We start from the raw sequence: 24,685 nt of genomic DNA on the forward strand, positions 1-24,685 counted from the left end.
TCTGCGTCGATTTTTTCGAACTATCTATAACTATAACGCACTGTTGAGTTCTTTCCTTATAATACTTATGATAGTTTTGTCTTGTGCCACTTTTGCATTTTTTCCTTTCGTTCTTTGATGTGTGTCTCAATACGGAACTTTCTTTTTTCATAAATGCCTGTGCAATACCATATGGATTTTTGTCTAAACTAATGCTTATGTCATCAATAAGATGGTCGTTACCTCTATAATGTGATTGCTTCCTTTATGATTTATTCAATCTGATGCAATTTACCTGACATAATATGAGGTCTGGTACTATTATTTTCAAAAAGGAGTTTTATCTTGAATAACTCACTCTATCTTTTGTGGTCATAATTAATGTGTTGCGCAAACAAATTTTATGACTATCATATGTAACAGTTATGTTTGTGTTTTCTGTTTGTATAAATAGACCATAGTGGATTTTTAGAGCCTGGTACCACCCCGATGAGGCCCTACCATTAGTTTTTGGAGGGTAAGCAATGTGGAACTCTTTTCATTGCCAAGTTGGCTTTTGCACATTTTCAATAATGTTATCATTATATAACTTTTCTTCGTCACATGGCACTTTTGGGGTCCCTCACCTACGTATGGGGTTTCACAACATAGGATATTGTGAATACATTGTCCTTGAGAATTATGTTATGTTTTAACCTTGGTTTCTTTCTTTCCAAATTTTCTAAGGTTTTGATTTCTTTATTTTAGGGATTATCCATTGTTTAAAGGATTAGGTATGTACTTAGGTCCTGATGAATCGCATAAGATCATGTTTGATATCAGACATGTTGGAATCATGCAACTACACCAATTCCAGTGCTGGTTGCATGATCCTATGTACTTCGGGGGTTCTTTTGAGATTCCTAGTTCTGCCTTTGCAGCCGTACGGGGGCTGGTTGCCATCCCACGCTGCTGCAGATTCCAGACACTTTATGCCCTCCTGCTGATGAGCCTAATTCAAGCAGGGGAAGACAGAACAAAGGATTTCCTGCAATAGGGAGGTGTGACCACCTCTCCTTTTGAAATAAGTGTCTCTGGGTTGGGGAGGAGGGTGGCCTCTGAGCACCACCAGACTGCTTTGAAGGACTCATTTGGTGCACTCCTTGCATAATCATGTTTGAACCAGTTCAGGATCCGTTGGTTCTCACTCTGGCACGAAAACACAGAGGACAGGGGAGTGAACACCCCCCTGTTCAGCTCCTACCCTAGGGAGGTGCCTAGAACTATCAGGTGGATGGTTGATTCTGCCATCTTGGAAAGAAGGTGAGCATAGGCCCCTGGGGGCATCTGACTGTTTAGGCCACATAGATGACGTCCCTGACCCCCTCTGATAGATGGGTCACTAAAGAGAGTGACCAACCCCTTTTTAGGGTTACCTAAGGGCTCCCCCAAGGGTGGGTTCTCATATTCCCAAGCAAGACTCTTCAAGGAACTCTCTGCAAGACATCTTCTGCTCCTAGCCTCCGAAACCGCTATTGTCCCGCTTTTGGAATTGAAACAATGCTGTATCCAATTGGGAGGGCTCCGACTGCAACATTGTTTCTCCAGCTACTGTAAGATTTCTGCATCCAAGAAACAAGAAGGAATCTCCCTTGGAGTGAAGGAGTCACTCCCCTGCATGTGCAGGCACCTCAAGATGAAGACGACTGGCTGGTGGATCCTGCTGTTCCACATACAACGAAAAGGCTCTATTCACAGGTGGTGGTTCTGTGGTCCTCCTTGGGTCCAACTTGTCTGCTGACCAGCTTGGGAGACTGTAGATCCCTGCTCCAGCCACTGAAATGGAACTCCTTTTTACCATGACTGGTGCTCTTGCCAAGGCATGTTGGCTCTTCCTCTAAGAGATCTTTGAGCTCCAAGAAGCCCCAGACCCCAGCACTCTACAACTCTAAGATCAGCTTCCGCTCTGCAGCTCCTGTGATGTGGAACTCCTGTTTTTGTGCTGTTAAGGCCTCTCTGTGTGTTGCCATGTGCCTGCTGTCAGTGGGTCCCTTCTGGGGGCTCCTCTGACTCCGGCTGGCTTTTCTTCCTGCTTTATGACTGCTCTGACTCCCTTCTCAGGGTCGAGTCACTAGGACATTGCTGGTTCTCCAAAACCTTCAATATTCCTTACATCAGCTATTTGCATTTGCCACATCTTGTTGGTGGGCCTGCCGGCTACTGATCCTCCTGCAGTCCGGTGCCCAACGTGGGACAGCTTGTGGCTGACTCCAAGGATCTCTTACATTCCCCTGGACTTCGCCCTTCCCCATCCTGCAGGAACTTAACCTCCAAAAGGGTGGGCATTGCCTTTTTGCACCGCCTGGACATCTCCAAGTGGTTTGGACACGGTCACCTTACTTTTTCAGGTTCTTCATGTCCTGAATCCACGCTTGGGTTCCCCCGGCCTAGTCCACGGGTCGTGACAGCAGCTGGATAACCAAGGCTTCCATTGACTCCAATGAGGGTTTCCGATGCCACTTCATCCCTAAGCCTCCAGACTCCCTGGTGTAGGTACTCTGGTCTTCTGGGTATCCACACATAGGGGCTCTTTCCAACCTTCTTTGTGCCAACTGGTTTCCTTGGGGTCCACTGGAAATGGTCCTGAATCCATAAAAATCCACTGTGACACTCCTGTGTTAGCCTACGGACATGAAGCACTATAACAACGCCCAACTCGGGCGCCTGTGGGACTTCTGGTACTTACCTCTGGTGATTTCTTACTCCTCCAGCCCCTGGAATTCTAACACACTTACCTTGGTTGGGCACCTCCATTCTTAGACCACTTTCTTAGTATATGGTTTGGTCCCCCCATAGGGCCCCATGTATTTCTATGCCATTCCTGTTTGCTTCTCAGTGTATATTCCAATGTTCGTAAAGCATTAGTGCTGTAATAAAGAATTAATTATTTTTGCAACACCTAGGGCCATATTTATACTTTTTGACGCAAAACTGCGCTAACGCAGTTTTGCGCCAAAAAAATTAGCGCCGGCTAACGCCATTCTGAAGCACCATGCGGGCGCCGTATTTATTGAATGGCGTTAGCCGGCGTTAGCCGACCGGCGCTGCCTGGTGTGCGTGAAAAAAAACCACGTACACCAGGCAGCGCCGGCGTAGGGAAAAATGTCGTTTGGGCGTCCACAAATGGGGCAAGTCAGGCTGAGGCAAAAAAATCGTCTTAACCCGATTTGCGCCATTTTTTTACGACGCCCATCCCCCATTGAAATGACTCCTGTCTTAGCAAAGACAGGAGTCATGCCCCCTTGCCCAATGGCCATGCACAGGGGACTTCTGTCCCCTGGGCATGATCATTGGGCATAGTGGCATGTAGGGGGGCACAAATCAGGCCCCCCTATGCCACAAATTGTTTTTAAAAAAAATACTTACCTGGACTTACCTTAATGTCCCTGGGGTGGGTCCCTCCAGCCTTGGGTGTCCTCCTGGGGTGGGCAAGGGTGGCAGGGGGTGTCCCTGGGGGCAGGGGAGGGCACCTCTGGGCTCATTCTGAGCCCACAGGTCCCTTAACGCCTGCCCTGACCCAGGCGCTAAAATCCGGCGCAAATGCGGGTTTTTTAGACCCGCCCACTCCCGGGCGTCATTTTTGCCCGGGAGTATAAATACGACGCAATAGCATCGCAGTCATTTTTTAAGACGGGAACGCCTACCTTGCATATCATTAACGCAAGGAAGGTGTTCACGCAAAAAAATTACGCTAATTCCATGGACTTTGGCGCTAGACGCGTCTAACGCCAAAGTATAAATATGGAGTTAGTTTTGCGTCGAATTTGCGTCGAAAAAAACGACGCAAATTCGGCGCAAACGGAGTATAAATATGCGCCCTAGTGTGGTTCTTTCTTGTGTGAAAGTTACTGACTGGCTACTGTGGTACTGCAAATGCTTTACACTCCTCCTAGATAAGCTTTTGCTGCTCAGCACAGTTACCCCTAGAGAGCTTTTGCTATCTGGACACCTAAACACTAATACTAAGGGTTGCCTGGACTCACTATAGAGTGCCACACCATAGGTGTACACCATAAACTGAGCCAACCTCCTACATTGGTGGTACAGCGGTGGGATAAAACACTTGCATTAGCTTTACCACTTCGTCATCAGTGACTTTCAATAAGAAAGATCACTACTGACAGTTGGGTACATACTGTGCTAGTAACTTCAGGCACTTCTAAACGTTTTGCTTGGGTAGTCAGGGGTGTAGCATAGCCCTTCCTCCAAACTTTGTAAAAGTGTAAAACTTTAGAGTAGGGAGGTATACTACATACACTACTCTAACACTTTGGCCCTCCTTACGAGTTTGGTGGTCTTCGGGCAAAACCACCATGCAAAATGGCGGCACTGTACTGCTAGTGTAGGCGGTATAGCGGTCACCGGATTACGAGTCACAAAACACAAACCGCCCAAAAACAGACACAAAACCAACACCACCAGGACAACCCACAGTGAAAGAGTGACTGATCAACTGCTGGCCCCACCACGCCGACACCATTCTGACCGTCATATTTACAGGCAACCTCCAGCACAGCTGTACATGCACGGTGGTAAACCGCTGGTGGTTCGCACCACGGAGGTACAAAAAGGCACCACCAAACGTAGCCAACACCACATTGGCTACACCTGAAACTCGTACACACACCACCACACACGCCACCATATAAAACCTACACACACACACACACAATCCCTAGCAACAACTACAAGCAGCCACAGACACACTCGACACGAAGCACACCCCAAACACAACAATAACAATCACACAGCACACATTGTACAAATTACCACCACAGCCCACCAGCAGCCATAGCCAAACACCCTCACATCACCACACACCCTGCACTGCACTGCACCCTACACGCACACCACATACCCACCCCACAACATGTCACGCCAGAAGCACCCACTGTTCACTGACAATGAGTTGCAGGTCATGGTGGACGAGATCATCAGAGTAGAGCCACAGCTCATGGGAGTCTAGGTACAGCAAACATCGATATGCAGGAAAACGGGGTTATGCCAGAGGATTGTCGACGGGGTTAACACAGTTGGCACCTACACACGCACAAGGGAGGACATCAGGAAGTGGTGGAAGGACCTCAAGGAGAAGGTCCGTTCTATGGCGTCCAGGCATCAGATAGCCATCAACATGACTGGCAGTGGGCCCCCACCTCCTCCCCTTCAGTTAACATCCTGGGAGGAGAAGGTCCTGGACATCAGCGGAGGGCTTGACTCTGGTAAGTCAACAATACCCCCCATGCACCACCTACCCCTGCCCAGCATGCCTCCCCACCACCCACCACCCTCCAGCCTACTACAACCCACCCCACTGCACCCGAACCAAACACACCACACCCTTCCTCTGCATGCCACACCACCCCTCTCCCACCATCCCTACTCACTCACTCCCAATGTACAGATGACAACCACAATGTGAATAACCACAGCTCCCACAATCCAGCAAAACGCACACAGCAACACACCACAGACCCACTGCACAATGGAACATCTGCATGGACAACCATACCACAGCCCACACCTACTGGCTGCCACGACTTTGTCCCAACACATGGCAATGGCAGCAATGCCAACTACCATCCACAACCCCTCATGCCACATGGAAACCATGCCACAAACCTCTACACCAAATCAATGTCTGCAGTGTAGCAGCTGTCATTGCCATCACTGGAAAGCAAGTTGAGCCACTGCATGCATCACAACAGGGACATAAAACTACAGTAACACAACTAATATCTAGCATTTCCATCCACAGGTACCCCTGCCACTGCCACCCTGCAGAGGATGCCAGGCTCAGACAGCCCTCCCCAGTTTGAAGGCCCCACTGGTTGTCTGGATGGGGACGATTTCCCTAGCCAATCTGGGGCCACTGGACAGTCCACCAACAGCAGACCCACCCTTGACACACCCAATGCCAACAATATCAGAGCCAACCCCTGAACCCCAAACCTGTGCCCCAGGGACCTCACAATCAGAGATGTGCCCCATAGTACAGGGCCAGAGTCAAAGGCACACACCCCAAACAATGAAGGCCCTGCTGCTACTGGGGGTGGGCACACGGTGCCAGGGGCACAGGGGGCCAGGGGCAGTGGGAGGGGAACCATGGTCCAAGGTTCAGGCTGCCACACCAACTGACTGCCCAGGATGCCCTCAACCGAGTCCTGGGTGTATACCAGCAGACAAATGACACAGTGGCCCAGATCCTCACTACCGTGCAGGAGACCCAGAAGCTGCAGGGGGAATAGCATCAGGAGCCCATGCAACAGTGGCAGGCCCACAATGCCACCATGGCCTCCATAACGGGTGCTCAAGGACCTGACCACCATCATTTGTGAGTCCACCACCTAGCAGCAGGCCCCTTCCACTGGCCACATCCCATCAAAGCCCTCCACGTCAACGGCAGCCAGTGGTATGGAGGCCCTGCCACAGGACCTGCAGGACACCAACACCCCTACCCCTGTAACTGAGGGACCCTCACGCAAGCAAGGTCGTCCAACTAGACATCCAGGCGGACATGATGCCAAGACCACAACCACCGCCAGGAAGTGACCCTCTCCTGAACATTCTACCTTGTGTGTGACAAAACCCCTGCTGACTGACCACTCTCATGTCTTTGTTTTCCCATGGCCAGCATACTGGACCTGGACTACCCACAGCTGGCCTCACCACTCCGATTATCTCACCCGCCATGACCCCACTCATTACCCCTCCCAAATTAACACCATTGAGCACAGTTACTGCTTACGTCTTTATTTGTCATGATTACGAATGGAACTGCCAATACATGTGCAACTGGCAACCCATCGCCCAGCACATGCATGGGAGGGTGAGAGAGGGGGAGCAAAACGAAGCAAGGACGATTGTGGAGCAACCAGTAGCTGGAGATATGTGTTACGGGAGGCAAGAGGTCAGGCAGGGACCAGAGTACAACACTACAATGTCCTGAAAGTAGATCAAGACAGAGACAACAATCACTATAGGAGTCACAGATGCCAACTCAACACAAATGCACCAAGGTAGATATGGCAGTCAAATCCACAATCATATGGCCAGTACCAACGCACAAAAACAACACATACCAGCCCAATGGTTCCACCCTCACATCACCCAGCGTCACACCTGACCCCATACTCACTGCCACCAACAACATTGTAGCACTGCCACCCAATGTCGACTGCCAGGATAGATGCTGCACAGATGAAACAACCCTGTGTGGCACACTCATAGCCCTTGAACTGGCAGCTCAGGGAACATTGTACATACATGTTGATGGCACTAGTGTACCACCACAACAGCTGCCTGACTATAGGCCTGACCTGTACACTGTGACTACCTAAATCAGTGGCACATGTGACACCCACCCCAACCCACCCAGAGGCAAAGTTGCAACCAATACCGTCAATGGTCACAGACAACAGGTGGTAGCAGGGACAAGGCAGACAGTTGTAGAGGACACATACCAGACAGTTGAAATATACCTACATCTCAGTAGAAGTACTGTCGAATCAGCTCTACCCTGGAGTCTTCTGCATCCTCATCATTCTCCTCTATATCACTCCCCATGTCCTCTTCATCAGCCACTGGTGCAGCTACCCCTTCCTCTCCATCCAGGCATGGGATGTGATGCATCAGGGCCAGATTGTACAGCATGCATCAGGCCACAATGATCTGGCACACCTTCTATGGGTTGTAGAGCAGGGCACCCCCGGTGATATGCAGACACCGGAATCTGGCCTTCAGCAGACCGAAGCACCTCTCAATGACCCGTTTGGTATGACCGTAGCCCTCATTGTAATGATCCTCTGCATCAGAGGTTGGATGCCTCACGGGTGTCAGGAGCCAGGGCAGGTTGGGATAGCCAGAGTCACCTGTGTGCACAGAGGTAAGAGGCATGTTAAGATTGGGAGGGCGATAGGGCAGGGACACCAGAGTGCAGAGAGCTGAGGGGCACACATATGCAGGGGTACATACCGATGAGCCAGGCCCGCTCCCTCGTAAGTAATGCCATCATGTGTGGGACGCTACCGTTCAACAGGATGAAGGAATCATGCACAGAGCCTGGGAACCTGGCGTCACCTGGGAGATGTATTGGTCTGCAAAACACACCACCTGCACATTAACCGAATGAAAGTTTTTGCGGTTCCTATTGACCTGTTCACTCCTACTGGGTGGCACCGGGCAATGTGGGTGCCATCAGTGGCCCCAATGACATGAGGGACATGTGACACTCCGTAGAACGCAGCCTTGACAGTGGGCAATTCTGCACTTTGGGAGAACTGGATGTAGCTGCCCAGACTTTGAGAAGAGAACATAGTACATCCCTCAGGATGTTGCTAAACATGGGCTGCGACATCCCTGCTGCCAGGCCCATTGTTATCTGTAAGGAGCCTGAGGCAAGGTAGTGGAGGATTGACAACACCTGCAATGTGGGAGGAATGGCATTGGGATGGCAAATGGCAGGCAACAGATTCGGCTCCAACTGGGCCACCAGTTCCATGGTGGTCTCACGGTTCAGGCGATCGGTCTGGATGACATGATGCTCCTCCAGGGTGGAAAGGTCAATTAGGGGCCTGTACACCAGTGCATTCCTCCTCCTCAACCTTACATTGTACCTGGGAACAGGAGAGAGTTGGTATTATATTGTGCACCATAGACTGTGTAGACTGTTGATGTGGCCATAGGTCACCAAATGTCACCCATGACGCACTAACACTTCCCCCATAATACACACTGGACATGTAATAGGGCCCCAGCCTTCACCCAGGAAGATTTGGAGCGGCTCGTGGATGGGGTCCTGCCCCTCTATGGACAGTTGTATGGGGCACTAAAGCAGCAGGTGGGCCCAGTGTCATTGTCCTGTATGTGACTTGTGCGCATGGGGGCCTTGGTAGGGCCTGTAATGTCCAGAAGGTCTCACAGAAGCAGTAGGCAGCTATCCTGTGGCTCTTCTTTGCAGACAAAGGCAGAGACAAACTTTTGGCAGTTAGATAAGAGGATGCAAGCAACTACAAAGACTTGAAGGAGGCTCCGATTGATGGGGTTGGGCTCACAACTGTGGTGTATAAGATTAGGTTTGGGGAAACTCAGAAGGAGTCCTCTCAAGTCTGGGTAGAGTTTGTTGACTGTGCAGTTAAGGCTCAGGAAGGCTGGCTACATGGTAGTATTGTGTATAACTTTGAAGGGCTGTAAAATCTAATCATGAGGGAGCATATCCTTAATAACTGTGTGTCTAACAAACTGCACCAATACTCAGTGGACTCTGATATGTCCTCTCCCCAGGAATTGGAAAATAAGGCAGACAAATGGGTTCGCACCTGGGTGGTTAAGAAAACTCACAGTGGGGGTGACGGGAACAATAAGAACACTTCTAAGTCCCAAGAGAAAGATGGGGAGAAGCCTAGAGACAAAAAGAAAGAAACTCCTTCAGCCCCCAAAAACCTGTCAAAGAGGGTGGGACTCAAGTCACTTCTCCCAATAAAAGTGGGTACCAGGGTAAGAAATGGGATGCCGCCAAGGCATGGTGCTGTGACTGTGAGGAGACAGGGCACCAAAGGACTCTGCCTGTCCTAAAACAAACCCACTAACCAACCCAGGGGTTGCCAGTATAGCCATAATGGATGCTTCCTCAGATGAGAAGGCCCTCATCTTTTCTGATAGTCAGAAGCCTTCTGTTTGCAGGGCCCTAGAAGTTAATGAGAACAAAATAGTACCCCAATCACGTTGGGAGCTGCAGAAAGGTACTGACTGAGTTGAATCAATCAGTACTTGGTCCCTGCTCCACATTGAGGAATGGAAATGATGCTTGGCCTGCAGTGACTAATTACGAGGCTGTAAAGAAGAGTGCCACGCAAACCATCAAATGGTAAGTGACAGATGCTCCAAGCCCTTTACTGTACACAACAGTTTTGCAAGCGAGACGCATGTGCTTGTGCATACCCTTGCAGGCTTGACCTTAAAAAGTAGTTCCATAAAAGTGAGTAGTGGAGATATGTCATCCATTTAAAAGTATGTTAAAGAGGATAGGCTCCAAAAGAGAGACAAACACAAAAAGAGAAAGGCAAGCCATTGAATATGAAGCAAGCAAATGAGGGTGACAATAAAGCTAACTAACAGTAAGGAATGGACAGGAACCATCTTTAAGTTCTTGGTAAGCCCACAGTGGGTCTTTACAACCAGACAGACACCTTGTGTTGCCTGGTAGACGAGATTTAAAAAAAGCAAAATAAAACTGGGATAAAGGCGGTTGAAACACTTGTATACAACAATGGAAAATAATAGAGAAAATAAACAGCGGGACAAACTAAGTAAAAAACGGACCGGGTAGGAAATAAAAGTGTGCTTCGCAATTTAAAATTACATGGCTACAGAAAACTAAGGCAAAATGTCAGAAAAGAAAAAAAAAAACTATGGAACACAAAAAATATGTACCAGGATGTGAAAGGAACAAAAGGATGAAATATGAACAACGACGTTTATAGAGACATCCGAGTAAAAGGAGCTAAAGAATAAAAGAGGAACACCAAATTGTTCCAAAAAGGGTGATGTGTCAAAAACAAGAACGAGTAAATAAGGAAGAAATAGGGAAATTAGAAGAAAATACTGAAGCAGAAACGTCTTAACTGGAATAGAAAGGAGAAGCAGAGATGAAACCAAAACGAGGAGAAAAAATGAAGGCCCACAACCAAAGGGCGATCGAGGGGCCGGAGGGAAACCTCGCCGAGGCCCGGAGTAATAAAGCATGCTGAAACGTGGTGCGAGGACAATGGCGGGGGGGGACCGGAAGTGGTCTCCCCTGGTAACGGCCCCTCCCCCCCCCCCCAACAGCTTGCACCCCGAGCAGAAGCGGGGAAAAGGAGGAGGGCCGCCAAAAGTGTTGGGCCAATGGGGGCCCATGGCAATTTTCAAATCCCCCCGTTTGCACCGGGGGACAGCCTTAAAATGGGGCTGCCCGGACCGGAACCCCTCATCTTTGGGGTGGCCCGTGCAGCGCGAGGAGCAAAGAACAGGACCGACGACCCTGACGACCACCTAACTCCTACCTTGCACACGGGGGACCGCCCAGTCGGGTGACGCGACTCTGGATTTGCATCGAGGAAGGAGCACTGACTTCACATATACGGGAGGCGTTACTGCCGGTGAGCGTGACCGCGAACAGGAACACCCGCTGCCCAAACCTCAGCCCTCCCACCAGTCAACAAAGGAGCGCCGACACCGGGGAGCCACACAATCGGGAGGCGCTACTGCCGGTGAGTGCGACCGCGAGCGGGGACTCCCGCTGCACAAATTTCAGCCCTGCCACCAGGCAACAAAGACTCACCTGCCAGAGCCACACGCAGAGCGTCTGCTTGGGGAAGCCGCCGGAACACGCCGGCTCGTCACCCTGCACGTGGGACCGCCTCCGGGCGGCGCGACCTCGGGCAGCAATTTAATCAGCTGGCGCAAACAAAATAGAAGCCATCCAACACATCCCTAAAAAGAAGCAGCAGAAGGAGCGCCGCCTGTACCGCGTGCCGTTTCCTTGGCAACAGGAGCCGTGCGTTTGGTATTTCCGGCTCCGCTTGGTGTTTCTTTGGCAACAGGAGCCGCGCGTTTGGTATTTCCGGCTCCGCTTGGTGTTTCCTTGGCAACAGGAGCCGCGCGTTGGTATTTCCAGCTCCGGCGTGCGTTTCTGTTTTGATTAGGCGGCACAGCCTACAAGCCCAGCGTTTTCCGCACGCATACAGGACCGGATTAAAACATTTATTAAATAAGAGAGGGGCGGCATAATTGGACCAGTGGAAGGGAGCAGATCAAAGAGAGAAGAAGCCTACAGCACAGTCAAACGCCTTTAAAGTACATTTTGCAACAACTGTAGCAAGGGACAGCCCTCAGGGCGACGCGACCTGGCTACAACCACAGACACCAACTAAAACCGGGGACAGCCCTCTGGGCGACGCGACCCGAGTTACGCAAGCGAGACTGTAACAGGGGACAGCTCAATTGGGGCGACACAACCCTGTTACAGGAGAACCTAAAAGTAGGGCAAGGAAGCCAAGTGCCAACATGGCAAACCACAGCGAAAGCCACGAGATCAACATCGAAGAAATCATAAAGGCGGCAAGAGAAGCGGCGGCAAAGCGCAGCAAAGAGTGGATCCTGAAGCAGATCAAGGGGGACCAAGCAAGCGTGATGCCAGCACAAGAAGGGCACGACAATGTAAGGAAATGCCTCCTTGGCATGGTTACCCCCTGACTTTTTGCCTTTGCTGATGCCAAGTTATGATTTGAAAGTGTGCTGAGGCCTGCTAACCAGGCCCCAGCACCAGTGTTCTTTCCCTAACCTGTACCTTTGTCTCCACAATTGGCACACCCTGGCATCCAGGTAAGTCCCTTGTAACTGGTACCCCTGCACCTCTCAGCACAATAAATGCACACTGATGCCAGTGTACATTTTATTGTGAGATACACCCCAGAGGGCATCTTAGAGATGCCCCCTTGTTGAAGTAAGCCTCAACAATGCCTACTAGTGCAAGGGATCGCCCTTCTCTGCACAAAGTCCTCAGACCATATAGGAAGAAGTTGGCACAGAAACTGAAATAAAAGACAAAGTTTATTAAACCTCATGAGGTGGTACAGTTCAAACAGCACCCTTTGGTAATGTTTGAAGTAGCACACTGAACTAAGAGAGCATGGTCCTTTTATACTCACGCAGGGGCTAAACGAAGGTGGTACAATTATAGAAGCAAGACTTACATACATGTAAGGTCATATGGAAATGCACAGTCGACAGATAGGAGGGGCTAACATTTTCAAGGACTAGTTGACACATTACTGTCTGTTACTGATTACTAACAGCTGCAGATCTTACTGGGCATGTACGAAAGTGGGAGATGCTAAATATAACTTGTCACTAGACAGATTTTCAAGAGTAGTTAACAGAATGGTAGGACAGAGCACATGGCGAGCACATGGCAGAGAAAATGGCTGCCATGAATACAAACTGGATTCCGCCAAATGTTCACAATAGTTGCTAAATACAAGATGTCTTCTGCTAATGCTTAATCTAATCGCTATTAAATTACAACAGATGACCCTTTCAGCATTAGCTGAAGACATTCGTCTTTCTGGGATAATCTAAATATTCATCTTGTATATTTATGCTCATCATTTCAGCTATTTCCTTATCTAACATGTGTTGTGCTTTCATTTCTGTAATATTTCTTTTGGTAGGCATACAAGCAGTAATACACATGGAGCAGAACATTGGACCACACTGAATACAGATACAGCATGTGAAAAATATTGCAATCATTACACACAGGATAGTCAGTAGTTTCCAGTCCCAAGCGGAAACAAGAGCCCAAAACCATCCAGAAAAAGTCCAAGTACCAGTTTCTGTGTGGATTTCTGCCGCAATTTTATGCAATTTAGATATTGCATCATATACTGAAGGTGAGTGCTCTGGAATAAAAACACAGCAACTACTACCGATGATGCGACATGCACCACCTCGATCAGCTAATATCACATCTAGTACCATACGATTTTGGAGCGCTACAATCCTCGCAATTTGGAGCTACTCTGTAATATTCCCAAGTGCCAGAGCTGCCTGATTGGTAACAGCTTCCACAACCCTAGCCAATCGTCTCACTTTCCTACTGTTTAACGCAGCACCCACAAAGGAGAACAACCCTAAATTAAAATCAACATATTGTTGCAGGCTAGTATCTGTTTGGTCTACCTCATTTGTACTTATTGTCCTTTTAAATCTATTTTTAATGATGTCATTGAACAGTTTAAAATCTCGGTGATATGATGCTGGGGCCAAAAACACAGGGGGTAATAGAAAAGATACATAACACACCTGACCACCCAACAGGTAGTTGGTAATATCCATAGTTACCACAAACAAAATATGTTTTATGTGAAGCTGTAAAACTACTATTATTTACACCCTCAATAGTTAAAATCAAGGTACAATCGCTTATCCCTACTGGAATTCGCCCAATGCTACGTATACATAAATCTGCTTTAGTTTTTGTAACAGAAATCACAAATTGTTCTTTCTTGTCAGAGTCTCTTATATTTGTGAAGACATATGGTATTGAAACATTGTCCGGTTGATACTCTTCCTATTCCCATTTAGTTCCTTTGGCTTGGGGATACCCATCTTTGTCTTGGTAGCATACTTTATTAAGGCGAAAAAGAAGTCCGCCTTCTGTACGTTTTCCAGATGCAAACAAAAGCGTATACCAAGCTTGACAAGAACCATTGTGTGAAAAAGGAAGAGGAATGAAAGGTGTTCCTCCTTTCTTTTGATACACAGATATCATTCCACATACCCAACAGTTAGTAGTATTTGTAGCATTATGAGTATGATGCAACATCTGAATTAAAGTATTATTGAAGTACGATTGACGGTGCTTCTGCTCCTGTTAGGGAAGCGTAAAGTAATAGTGATCCTCTGGTACTGGAGTAGTGGCAACAAAAAACTCACGAGCAGGAGCCTTCTTTTCAACAAACCAGGTGATTATTGCTATAACCACCAAAACAACAACAAACCCCATAGTACTAATGATCAGTTTGTTATTCATTTGTAGCAACAGTGATAATCGACCCTTTCAGAAATTAATTAAAAACAATCATTGGAGCTCTTATCCCTGGGCAGCCGCTGATTTTTTCACCACAGGCCAAGACGGGTGTCACTACTCTAATGCATGGCTGCTCCCCCCCCCCTTGCTACATTGGCTCTCCGTTTCACTAACCCAGGGCGGTAGCTCAACCAGTTTTCTCCAGCACTACGGGGTCTTTCCTCGGTCTCAAATTATATCACAACACTCCAGAAATTGTATGGTCCGGGAAGAACTCCGCAGATTCGTCAGGTGATATAGCATGGCCTTTCTCCGTAGTCAAAATCTCTCGATGATCGGTCAGCACAGCAGGTTCCACCAAAGTAGGTAGCACTCTCTTGCAGTGAGTACTATGAACCCAATTCTTTCGGTTCGTCACTCGAACTGCTGTCCTTGTTGCAAGGAGCACCTGTTCTGGGCCTCGCCACCTTGGTTCCAAGCTGCTTGATCTTTCAAAGGACTTAATCATCACCTGGTCACCAGGTTGGAGTTCATGGCCTTCGCCTGTAGATCTGTCAGGAAGTGCTTCTCGAACCTGTTGATTAATAGAAACCAAATTGTCAGTTAACTGTGCCAAATAATCATTCATCAGGACACAAGGTATTTCATTTTTTTTGTAAACAAATTTTATTGCATTTCTTAACGGCAATAAGTAGGAAATTCAACACTTGTGAGTACATAGCAATAAAAAATTAAAAAACAACTTTTACATACTCATAAGACCAGTGATCTCCAACCTACTCATTCCCACTTATCTAGCATTCTATTGTCATGTTATCTACCCTACTCCCCATCCCTCTACCTCCCCAACTGTACCCTCCCCCCAGTGATGATGCTAGTAGTATGCCTAGATTGTCGTTTTGTGTGTAGATGTGATATGAAGGAGTCAGCCCTCTGCTCTTAACGTGTACGTGGTTCTCCGAATAGCCTACACCTAGAATCTCACCTCTGGGTCATCTTGCACTGCAACTATTTGTTGGGACTATTGACAGTTTCAAAATGGCATCTTATCGCCCTTCGCTTAGAGGGACTGGTTCAACCCGGCTTTCTTCTTTAAAGGAATCAAGTATTGCATCCCAGGATTGTGCCGCCCCCAGGGGCCGTCTACCCATTCTCTCCTCACTATGAAGGACAGAGCTCTCACATCCAGCCCATCTAATTAGCTCTCTGGACCATTGGGACAATCTTGGTCCAATCGGCTTTTTCCAGGATATCGCTATTTCCCTCTTGGCCAACACGAAGGCCAGATCCCTGAATCTGTTGGTTATTTTGTACTTAGCCGTGCGTGGAAACCACCCTAGCAAACATTGCCCTATCGTGCAAGGGGCTTCTCTTCCCATTGCTCCAGATACCAGTCTACACACCCCTGCCCAAAATCCTTTCCCAACAGGGCAGTTCCAGAACATATGTCCAAATTCAGCCCTGTCCAACCCGCACCTCGGGCATCCCAATCCCTCCACCCCAAAGTATCTGCTGATCCGTTCAGGAGTGAGATAAGCCCTATGTAGGACATAAAAATTAATCAGCTTAAATCTGGCATTGCGAGTCATCTTAGGGAAACCACCAAGCATACGCTCCCAATCCTCGTCGGATATAGCTGTGCCCAGGTCTACCTCCCAGGACGATTTGAGCTGAGACAAAGGTGTGGCCATATCCTCCCGAATTCTGTTGTAAAGGTTAGAAACTGCTCTGAAGGCCCCCGAAGAGGTCACCAAATATGTACAGGTTGTTTGTGTTGCGGGCCCCCCAGTTCCTGTTAACCAATGTTTTCTGATACTAGCCGCCACAGAGCCAAATAATAAAAAGTGTCCCTTCTGTAGATTAAATTGTGACCGCAGTGCTTCAAATGACATCAGTGTTCCCTCCCTAAACAGTGCTCCCACCGACTGTATCCCAGCTTCCACCCAGGACCGGAGGCCGCCCCAGTCTCCACGATGAGGTAAAGCCCTTAAGGACATGATGGGCAGGTCCGGGGAGTAAGGAGTCCTTACTTTGATTTTACGCAAAAATCTCCTCCAACATCGCGCAAGGACTTCAAACTCAGGGGAGTCATTCTTCCCCATACTCGGGTACCCTAGTAACAGTTCGTATAATCTAGCTTCTGGGGGAGTAAACGCCTTAACCCTCAACCCTGTTGCAGCCCTGCTGGATATCCATTGTGCCAACCATTGAAGTTGCGCTGCCAAGTAATAAGCCTCAAAATCCGGGACTGCTAGGCCACCATCTATTGAACGCCTCTGTAGTTTGGACAGAGCAACTCGCTTTCGACTGTCTCCCCAGATAAATGCTATGACCATGGTCTCCAGTTCTGTAAATATGGCCTTAGGAACCCATACCGGCAGGACTGTGAAATAGTACAGGAGACGAGGCAGTACCACCATCTTAAGGATGGCTACCCTCCCCGCCACAGATAAAGGCAAGGTTTGCCAAAAAGCCATGTTGGATCGGGTAGAACTCAGTGCGCCTCCAATATTGCTGTCGGTTATATCCTGTGGGTCGTGAAAAACCTTGACCCCCAAGTATGAGAGGCATCTTGGAACCCACTGGACATTTCCCAATTCTAATGGAGGCGTTACTGTAGCATTCAAAGGAAACAAGCCGGTCTTACCCCAATTCACCCGTAGACCAGAAAGCTCACCAAACTGCGAAAGCAACTGTTGGGCCCGGGGTAGGTCTCTGTGTATATCGTCTAGGAAAATCAATAGATCGTCTGCATACAACGCTATTTGATGTCTCTTGTCCCCTGCCACTATACCAGGGCCCCCTCTCTCCCCCCGCGCCGCCGCCGCCAACGGCTCCATAGCCAGTGCAAACAACAGCGGCGAAAGGGGGCATCCCTGTCTGGTACCCCGTTCAACGACATAGGGGTTGGATATGATCCGTCCCGTACGTACTCTAGCAATGGGTTTAGTATACAGCAGTCTGACCCAGGCAATGTATTCCGGTCCAAATCGAAGATGGGACAACACTGTATAAAGGAATGACCACTCCAAGCTGTCAAAGGCCTTTTCTATATCGACTGCGAGGACTCCGGGGGCTGAGCTGGACGATTTTCGATCATTCATGACTGCTATAAATCTGCGTATGTTATCCGCTGTGCTGCGCCCCGGGATGAACCCCGCCTGATCAGTATGAATTAGTGTTGTCATGTGGGGGAGCAGTCTGGTGGCCAGAACCTTACTGAGGATCTTGTAGTCCAGGTTCAGCATGGATAGAGGTCTGTATGCCCCAGCTTCCGTTGGATTTTTCCCTGTTTTAAGCAAGGGTATTATTACTGCCTCCCTCGCTGTTGCCGGTAAGATTCCCCTATCTCTGGCAGATTGATATAGAATCTCGAGTCTAGGAGCTAACTGATCTATATATGCGGCATAGAATTCGATGGGAAGACCATCTGTACCCGGAGTCTTTCCCCTCGATAGCTCACTAATGGCCTTCCGAATCTCTGGTTGTGTAATGGGGCCCTCAAGTTGTGGTGTAGCATCTGGCGGCAGTGTCTGCAACTGCAGTCCGGATACATAATTATCGATAGAGCTACCGTCTGTACAGAGAGTGCTTTTATATAATCGTTCATAAAAGGCCATCAGGTGAGAGTTAATTTGCTCCTGCCCGTAAAGGGAATTCCCATCCTCCGAGATCATTTCCAGGATGGGCGACGTCTTATGTGTTTGCGATACCACCCAAGCTAACATCCGACCTGCTTTGTCTCTCTCCTCATGTGCCCGTGTAATATAGTTTTGGTAGTCAAAACATCTAAGGCGCTCCTCACAGTCAGCCACCGTTGCTCTAAGCTCTAAGATAGAAGGCTGAAGGAGCGGATTTTCAGGCCTTTTTTTCTCCATCTCCCGCAGTTCACTCTCTGCTTTTTCAGTATCCCTAAGTAAAGACCTTCGGACCCCCACAGCACCCGCAATACAGCGCCCTCGCACTACCACCTTAAAAGCGTCCCATTCAATCAATGGGTTATTTGTCGAAGCCTCATTATCTATAAAGTAATGGACAATATGCTGTCTTAGCTCTTCCTGAAAGGGTTCGTCTTCTAGGGATTCAATCTTCAGCCGCCAGGTGGGGATGCGGGAAGGGGGTGAACCCCAGCCTATCTCCAATAAAAGAGGATTATGATCGGAGATAGTGCGGGACAGGTATTCAACATTATGCACTCGAGGGGAAATGTCTGGCGAGCAGAAAAACACATCTAAACGGACATGGAGCTCGTGCCAAGGGGAGAAGAAGGAATAGTCTCTGGCCCCCGGGTGCAGCTTTCTCAGGACATCCACAAGTCCCCAACTCGCCTGCCAGGAAGAAAATAATCTTGCTACTCTCATCAACGGAGAATCGTGTAACGGGGGGTGGGAGCGATCTCTAGAAGGATCGGCCACACAATTAAAATCGCCCCCCATCACGAGGGGGAACTGCATATAGGCGGCCAAGTGGCCCGATAAGCGAGTGAAGAACTCCCCCTGATCCCCGTTCGGGGCATAGACATTAATCAACGCCAGATCCCTTCCCTCCAATCGCCCTCGGATTGCTACAAAACGACCCTCCGGGTCTATGAGCTTGTCCAAAAGTTGGAATGGGACCCCAGCTCCGATCCATATCAAAGTACCCCTGGCAAATGCAGAATAAGAGGTATAGTATGTCTGGCCTCTCCACCTTTTCTGCAGAGCAAGCCCTTCAGACTGGGTTAAGTGTGTTTCTTGAAGCAGCGCAATCTGAATCCCCCTCCGCTTCAAATGAGAAAATACCTTATATCTTTTAGCCATTGTGTGCATACCCCGTACATTCCATGATAAAAATTTATAATTGCCTAATGACGCCATAGCTGTGTTTCAAGCCCCATCTGTGTCCAATCCCGTGTAGGGCTAGCATTTACCACTAGGAACCCTGTTCTCACTTCACACACCATCAGTAGATCAGTGATAGCTACCCACCATTCATCACTCCCCCTAAACATACCCCAAAAATTAACACCCCAACTCCCTCTCCCCAGGACAAAAGTTAAAACAGCTCTCATCCAAACGACTCAAAATCTTAACTAGCTTATTGTAATTGGGGTTACTCCAAGTTCTTCGAAGGAGTGGGCCATCCCTCTGATCCCCACTACCGGATTACAGGGTGTCGTAGTACTTGTGGACCCATTTTCTCGCCCATCTGGTGAGGATAACCTCCACAGCAACAGCCAGTGCTCCCTCCTCACTAAGCACCACGATGTCCGCCACTGGAAACCTTCATTACTAGGACAACTGCCACAAGAGCAGTTTGGTATGAGGGCTTTCATATGATACAGTCAGAGGTGCCCGGAGTTATGACTGGTCCCGATCCGTCGGATACCCGAGAGGACTCTGACTCATGCTCTGAATCAGATGGTTCACAGTTCGCTGCAGACTGCACTTGTGACCCGCGATCCGAGCCGTTCAATGAAGCTGCTGCCTCCATGGCTTTTCGCCTCTCCGTTTGCATCTCCCCATGCGAAGGACTGTTTACAGTACGGGCCGTTTTGCGTTTAGCCTCTCTCTTCCGCCCATGACCGGGGACTTGTCCCGGAGGACCATTCCCCTCTTGTGGAAGCTGGTCAAGCCATTGCCATACCTCTTCCGCCGTAGTGAAAAACTGTGTCCCTTCTTTGGTTACTACTCTAAGTTTTGCCGGGAACATCATGCCATATTGCAGACCTAATTGGCGCAGTTTCTGTTTTGCAGCACTGAAGGTGGCCCTTTGTTTCTGAACTTCCCGGGAAAAGTCTGGGAAAATACGAACCTTGTGGTTGTCCATTGTACGATCCCCTTTGGTTCTGCTTTGATGCAATAGGTAGTCTCTGTCTCGGTAATGGAGCAGCTTGGCTATTATTGGCCTCGGGGGGTTCCCGGTGGGGGAGGGCGTGCCGGTACTCTATGAGCCCTTTCAATGGCAAAAAAGGGAGAAAGTCCATCGCCCGCTAAGCCCTCTCGAAGCCATTGCTCGAGGAACTCCGCCAGGCCTGTTTGAGGGACACTTTCAGGCATTCCAATCACCCGAATGTTATTGCGCCGTGACCTATTCTCGGCATCTTCTGCTCTTAGTTATAAGGTCCTAATTCTGGACTCCAGCAATTTTGTGGCCTTAGTAGAATCCTTGACCTCCGGGAAGAGCTCTTTAAGTTGTCTGTCTGTGGTGGACACCTTTTCAGCCAGGCGGCGGTGATCGTCCCGTAGTACTGTAAAATCCGTAGCTAATGCATCAATTTTCCCCTCCAGTGCTACCCGGGAAGCCGTTATAGCTTGCAAGACATCTTGAAGTGTGGGATCGGTATGTTCACCCCCCGAGGCGTCATTTCTGTGTTCGGGCGTATCTGCCTGTGTCTCAACTGTGGTCCCCTCTTTTTGTTCTGTGTCTCTTCGGCGACCGGTTTTACCCATTTTCTGAGGTGTAGCTTCAACAACGGCTGTTCAATGGTCATTAAACATTTATTCTTTCATCCCAACTCGGTGCCCTGCTCCGCCAGGGGGATCTCCAGTCCTTCATTAATAAATTGCTGTTTCCAGCACACTATGCCCGCGTGTGAGATTTATCGCCTCTTGTTACCAGCCATCCTCCTCACTCTAGACTACTGACCATTCCCGAGGGGTATTTCACTCCAGAAGGATGGGCCCCTCACTCCCTCCTCCTAGTCAGGGTGCAATCACATCAAGCCCAATTTCTTCACCGGTCATGGGGGGTACCTTCAAGTCTGACTGGCTCTCATCCTGGATTTTGGGGTCGCCTGCGCTCTTATGCTCTCAGCACCGCGCAATTGGGGGAATCTCTGCAGCACGGGGTCCTTGGTGCCGCTTCACCGTCTCGTCCGTGAGTCAGGGTGCGATCTCATCCAGCCCGATTACTTCGCTGTTCATGGGGAGAACCTTCAAGACGGAGTGGCTCTCAACTTGAATTTGGGGATCTCCTGCGCTCTTGTGCACACAGCGCCGCGTCATCAGGGGGAATCTCCGCAGTACTGGGACTTTTGCGCCGCTTCTCTGTCTCGTTCGAGTTCGCCCCTTCTAACCATTAGCTTCGCCTTTCTCGCTCCAGCCCCCTTCCGGCGGACCAAGGAGTCGGGCCGCACCGGAAAAGGCCCCTCGGATCCACTGCGTCTCTCTCAAGCAGTCGTCGCCAAAGGTAGGTTGTCTCTGGAGCCCCAGGAGAGATCCCGGCGCTATCGCCCCTTATCGAGTCCCATCCGATTCAGCCTTAGGGCGTGGGACGCCGCGCCGCGAATGCCCCGCGGTCCCTATTTGGTCTCCGCCGCAGTACTGGACCTCTCTGTTCGTCGCTATGAGTCCCCAAAAGTATCCCCTAGTGCACCCTTCGTTCTCTGACTCCCGGGGGGATACCCTGGAAGGGAGCAAGAACCTGCCTTTACTGGGTCCTCCGCCTCCAAAAACGCCGTTCAAGTCGCGGCCGCCATCTTCTTTTTTTCTCTCCCTTCCTCGCGGCACTCCGTCGGGCGCTAATTCGGCCCCGAAATTCTCCTTTTTCCGGGGTCGGACCCCGCCAAATGAGTCTCCGGACCCCCCCGACCCTACTGATAGTCCGTGGGGCGTGCAGGGGGTCCACCTCCTTTCAGACTGGACCGGAGTGGGGATCACTGGTAGGAGCCTCACGGAGAGGCTTCCACTGCCATCGGCGTCAGGCCACGCCCCCCGACACAAGGTATTTCATATACAGAATTTGGCTTAGGAACTCCCCAAATGTTCATTGGCCTTCCAAACACTATTTCGTAAGGAGTAAGGCCGATTCGAGAGTGTGGCACTGACCTAATAGACAATAATGCCAACGGTAATGCATCCGGCCAAGTTAAGGATGTGGAAGCCTCTATCTTTGCTAACTTCCGCTTCAAAGTAGCATTATACCTTTCCACCAACCCTGCTGATTGTGGGTGGAAAACCGCATGGAACTTCTGTTTGATCCCTAATCCTTTCAGGAGATACTTAATAACTTCCCCAACAAAATGAGGTCCGTTATCATTCCATAAAAGTCTGCAAACACCAAACCTAGGGAAAAATTATTTCAAAAGCACCTTCGCTGTGGTAATGCCAGTATTATCCTTTGTGGGGTACGCCTCTATCCATTTACTGAAGGCACATACCACCACCAACACATACTTTAAATTGTTGCAGCCTTCAAGCTGAATATAATCCATTTGTAGAACTTCAAAAGGTGCAGTTGGTGTAGCAAACCCTCCCACAGGAGTACGTGTCCCTTTTCCAGTATTGTATTGTAAACAGATCAAACAAGACTGTACTACTCTCGTAGCTGTACTGGAAATTTCTGGATGCTCCCAAACTTGTGTAAGCAACTTCGTTATTGTTGACGCTCCAACATGTGCCAGCCCATGTGCCATCTGAACCATAGGTTGTACACAATCTATAGGCAATTTCCATTTATCCATCTGCTTATTCCGCCAACAGCCCTCATCATCCAATTCTCCTTCTTCAGACCATTGCTCACGTTCTTTCACAGAAGCAGATTTCTGTATATTTAATACGTCTTGTCTAGCATTATGCCAACGTTCAGCTTGTGACTTCACTACATGCATACAAGTAGTACTTTGCTGCATCGCAGTCTCACGTGCTACGCGGTCCGCAAGGGCATTACCTTGCCCTATCTTATCGGTCACTTTCTTGTGTGCACTACATTTCACAATAGCTAGTTTCTTTGGATATGTCAATGCAGTCAAGAGGTTATGCACTAATTCTCCGTGCATTATCTGCATCCCGTGGGATGTGAGAAAGCCTCTCTCCTTCCAAAGCAAACCAAAATCATGAGCCACTCAAAAATCATAGCGGCTGTCTGTATAAATGTTCACACATAAGTCAGTACTAAGCTCACATGCTCATGTCAAAGCTATTAGTTCAGCTGTTTGAGCTGACTTCTGTGGTATACGAGCTGTCTCCACTACGGTGTGTATTGTGGTGATTGCATATGCAGCTGAGGTCGTACCGTCTGGCAACTTCAAACAAGACCCATCAACCCACAATACGACCCTTTGTCTGTTCTTCGGTAAGGAATATACAATCATGTGTTTCTTGTGACTGAGGCTGAGTCACCGGATATGGCAACAAAGTGGCTGGATTAAGTGTTGCACATCTCTTCAGTGTAATGTGAGGAGCCAGCAATGTCAATTCATATCCTGTCAGGCGAGCGCTAGTTAAATGTTATGTCTTTGTTTGATTTAAAAGAGCATCACCCGCATGGGGTACTAACACCAACAGCTTATGTGACAAAACTATCCCTTCACTCTGACGTATTGACACAGCTGTTGCGGCAACTGAACGAAAACACCCAGGCAACGCTCGATCGACAGGATCAAGTACTGCTGAAAAATATGCACAGGGACGCTGCTTATCGCCATATGTATGTACTAAAACTGACAATGCACATCCATCTTTCTCATGTACGTAAAGTGCAAAAGGCTTCATGTAATCTGGAGTACCTAACACTGGTGCTGAACAAAGGGCTTGTCGTAGCTGCCGGAAAGCAGTCTCACATTCATCTGTCCATGGGAGGGGCATTGGAGTATCTTTAGTCAAAAGTGCTAGCAAAGGTTTGACAATGTGTGAAAACCCTAATATCCATTGCCTACAAAAAGAAGTAAGACCAAGGAATGCACGCACATCTTTCTGAGTAGAGGGTACTGGTGTGTCTAAAATTGCTTGAATACGATCTGATGTAAGTGCACGGCCCTCCTTAGACAAAAGGTGACCTAATAGGTTACCTTTGGTCTACAATATTGCAATTTCTTTCGTGACACTTTATGATGGTGTGAAGCAAGAAAAGAAAGTAAGGACAAAGTGCACTTTTCACATTGCTCAGGGGTATCAGCTGCCAACAAAATATCATCGACATATTGTATGAGAGCCACACCTTCAGGCAAAACAAAAGAATCAAGTTGTCATTTTAACCTTTGACTATAAATACTAGGACTTTCAGTATAGCCTTGAGGAACTCTGCAAAATCTATCTGATTATTTATTCAAAGTAAAACCAAACAAATATCGGCTATCAGGATGAATAGGGATAGAAAAGAAAGCATTCTTCAAGT

The 24,685-nt window shown here is 48.7% G+C and overlaps 1 protein-coding gene and 1 long non-coding RNA gene across 2 annotated transcripts in view; one reads left to right on the top strand and one right to left on the bottom strand.

The window, feature by feature from the left end:
* The window catches only part of LAMB1 (laminin subunit beta 1), a 728,031-nt gene that overhangs the window by 39,697 nt on the left and 663,649 nt on the right, over window positions 1-24,685 (top strand). Inside the window, exon 2 of the mRNA XM_069229822.1 lies at window positions 434-496. The gene's annotated coding sequence lies outside the window, so the exon portion shown is untranslated. The remainder of the gene's footprint in view (window positions 1-433; window positions 497-24,685) is intronic.
* LOC138288312 (uncharacterized) overlaps window positions 12,597-24,685 on the bottom strand; it is a 29,601-nt gene continuing 17,512 nt past the window's right edge. Inside the window, exon 2 of the long non-coding RNA XR_011202374.1 lies at window positions 12,597-15,164. This is a non-coding gene — a long non-coding RNA (uncharacterized lncRNA). The remainder of the gene's footprint in view (window positions 15,165-24,685) is intronic.

The sequence above is a fragment of the Pleurodeles waltl genome, chromosome 4_1 (genome assembly GCF_031143425.1).
Source record: "Pleurodeles waltl isolate 20211129_DDA chromosome 4_1, aPleWal1.hap1.20221129, whole genome shotgun sequence".
In the NCBI taxonomy this organism is placed as follows: Eukaryota; Metazoa; Chordata; class Amphibia; order Caudata; family Salamandridae; genus Pleurodeles; species Pleurodeles waltl.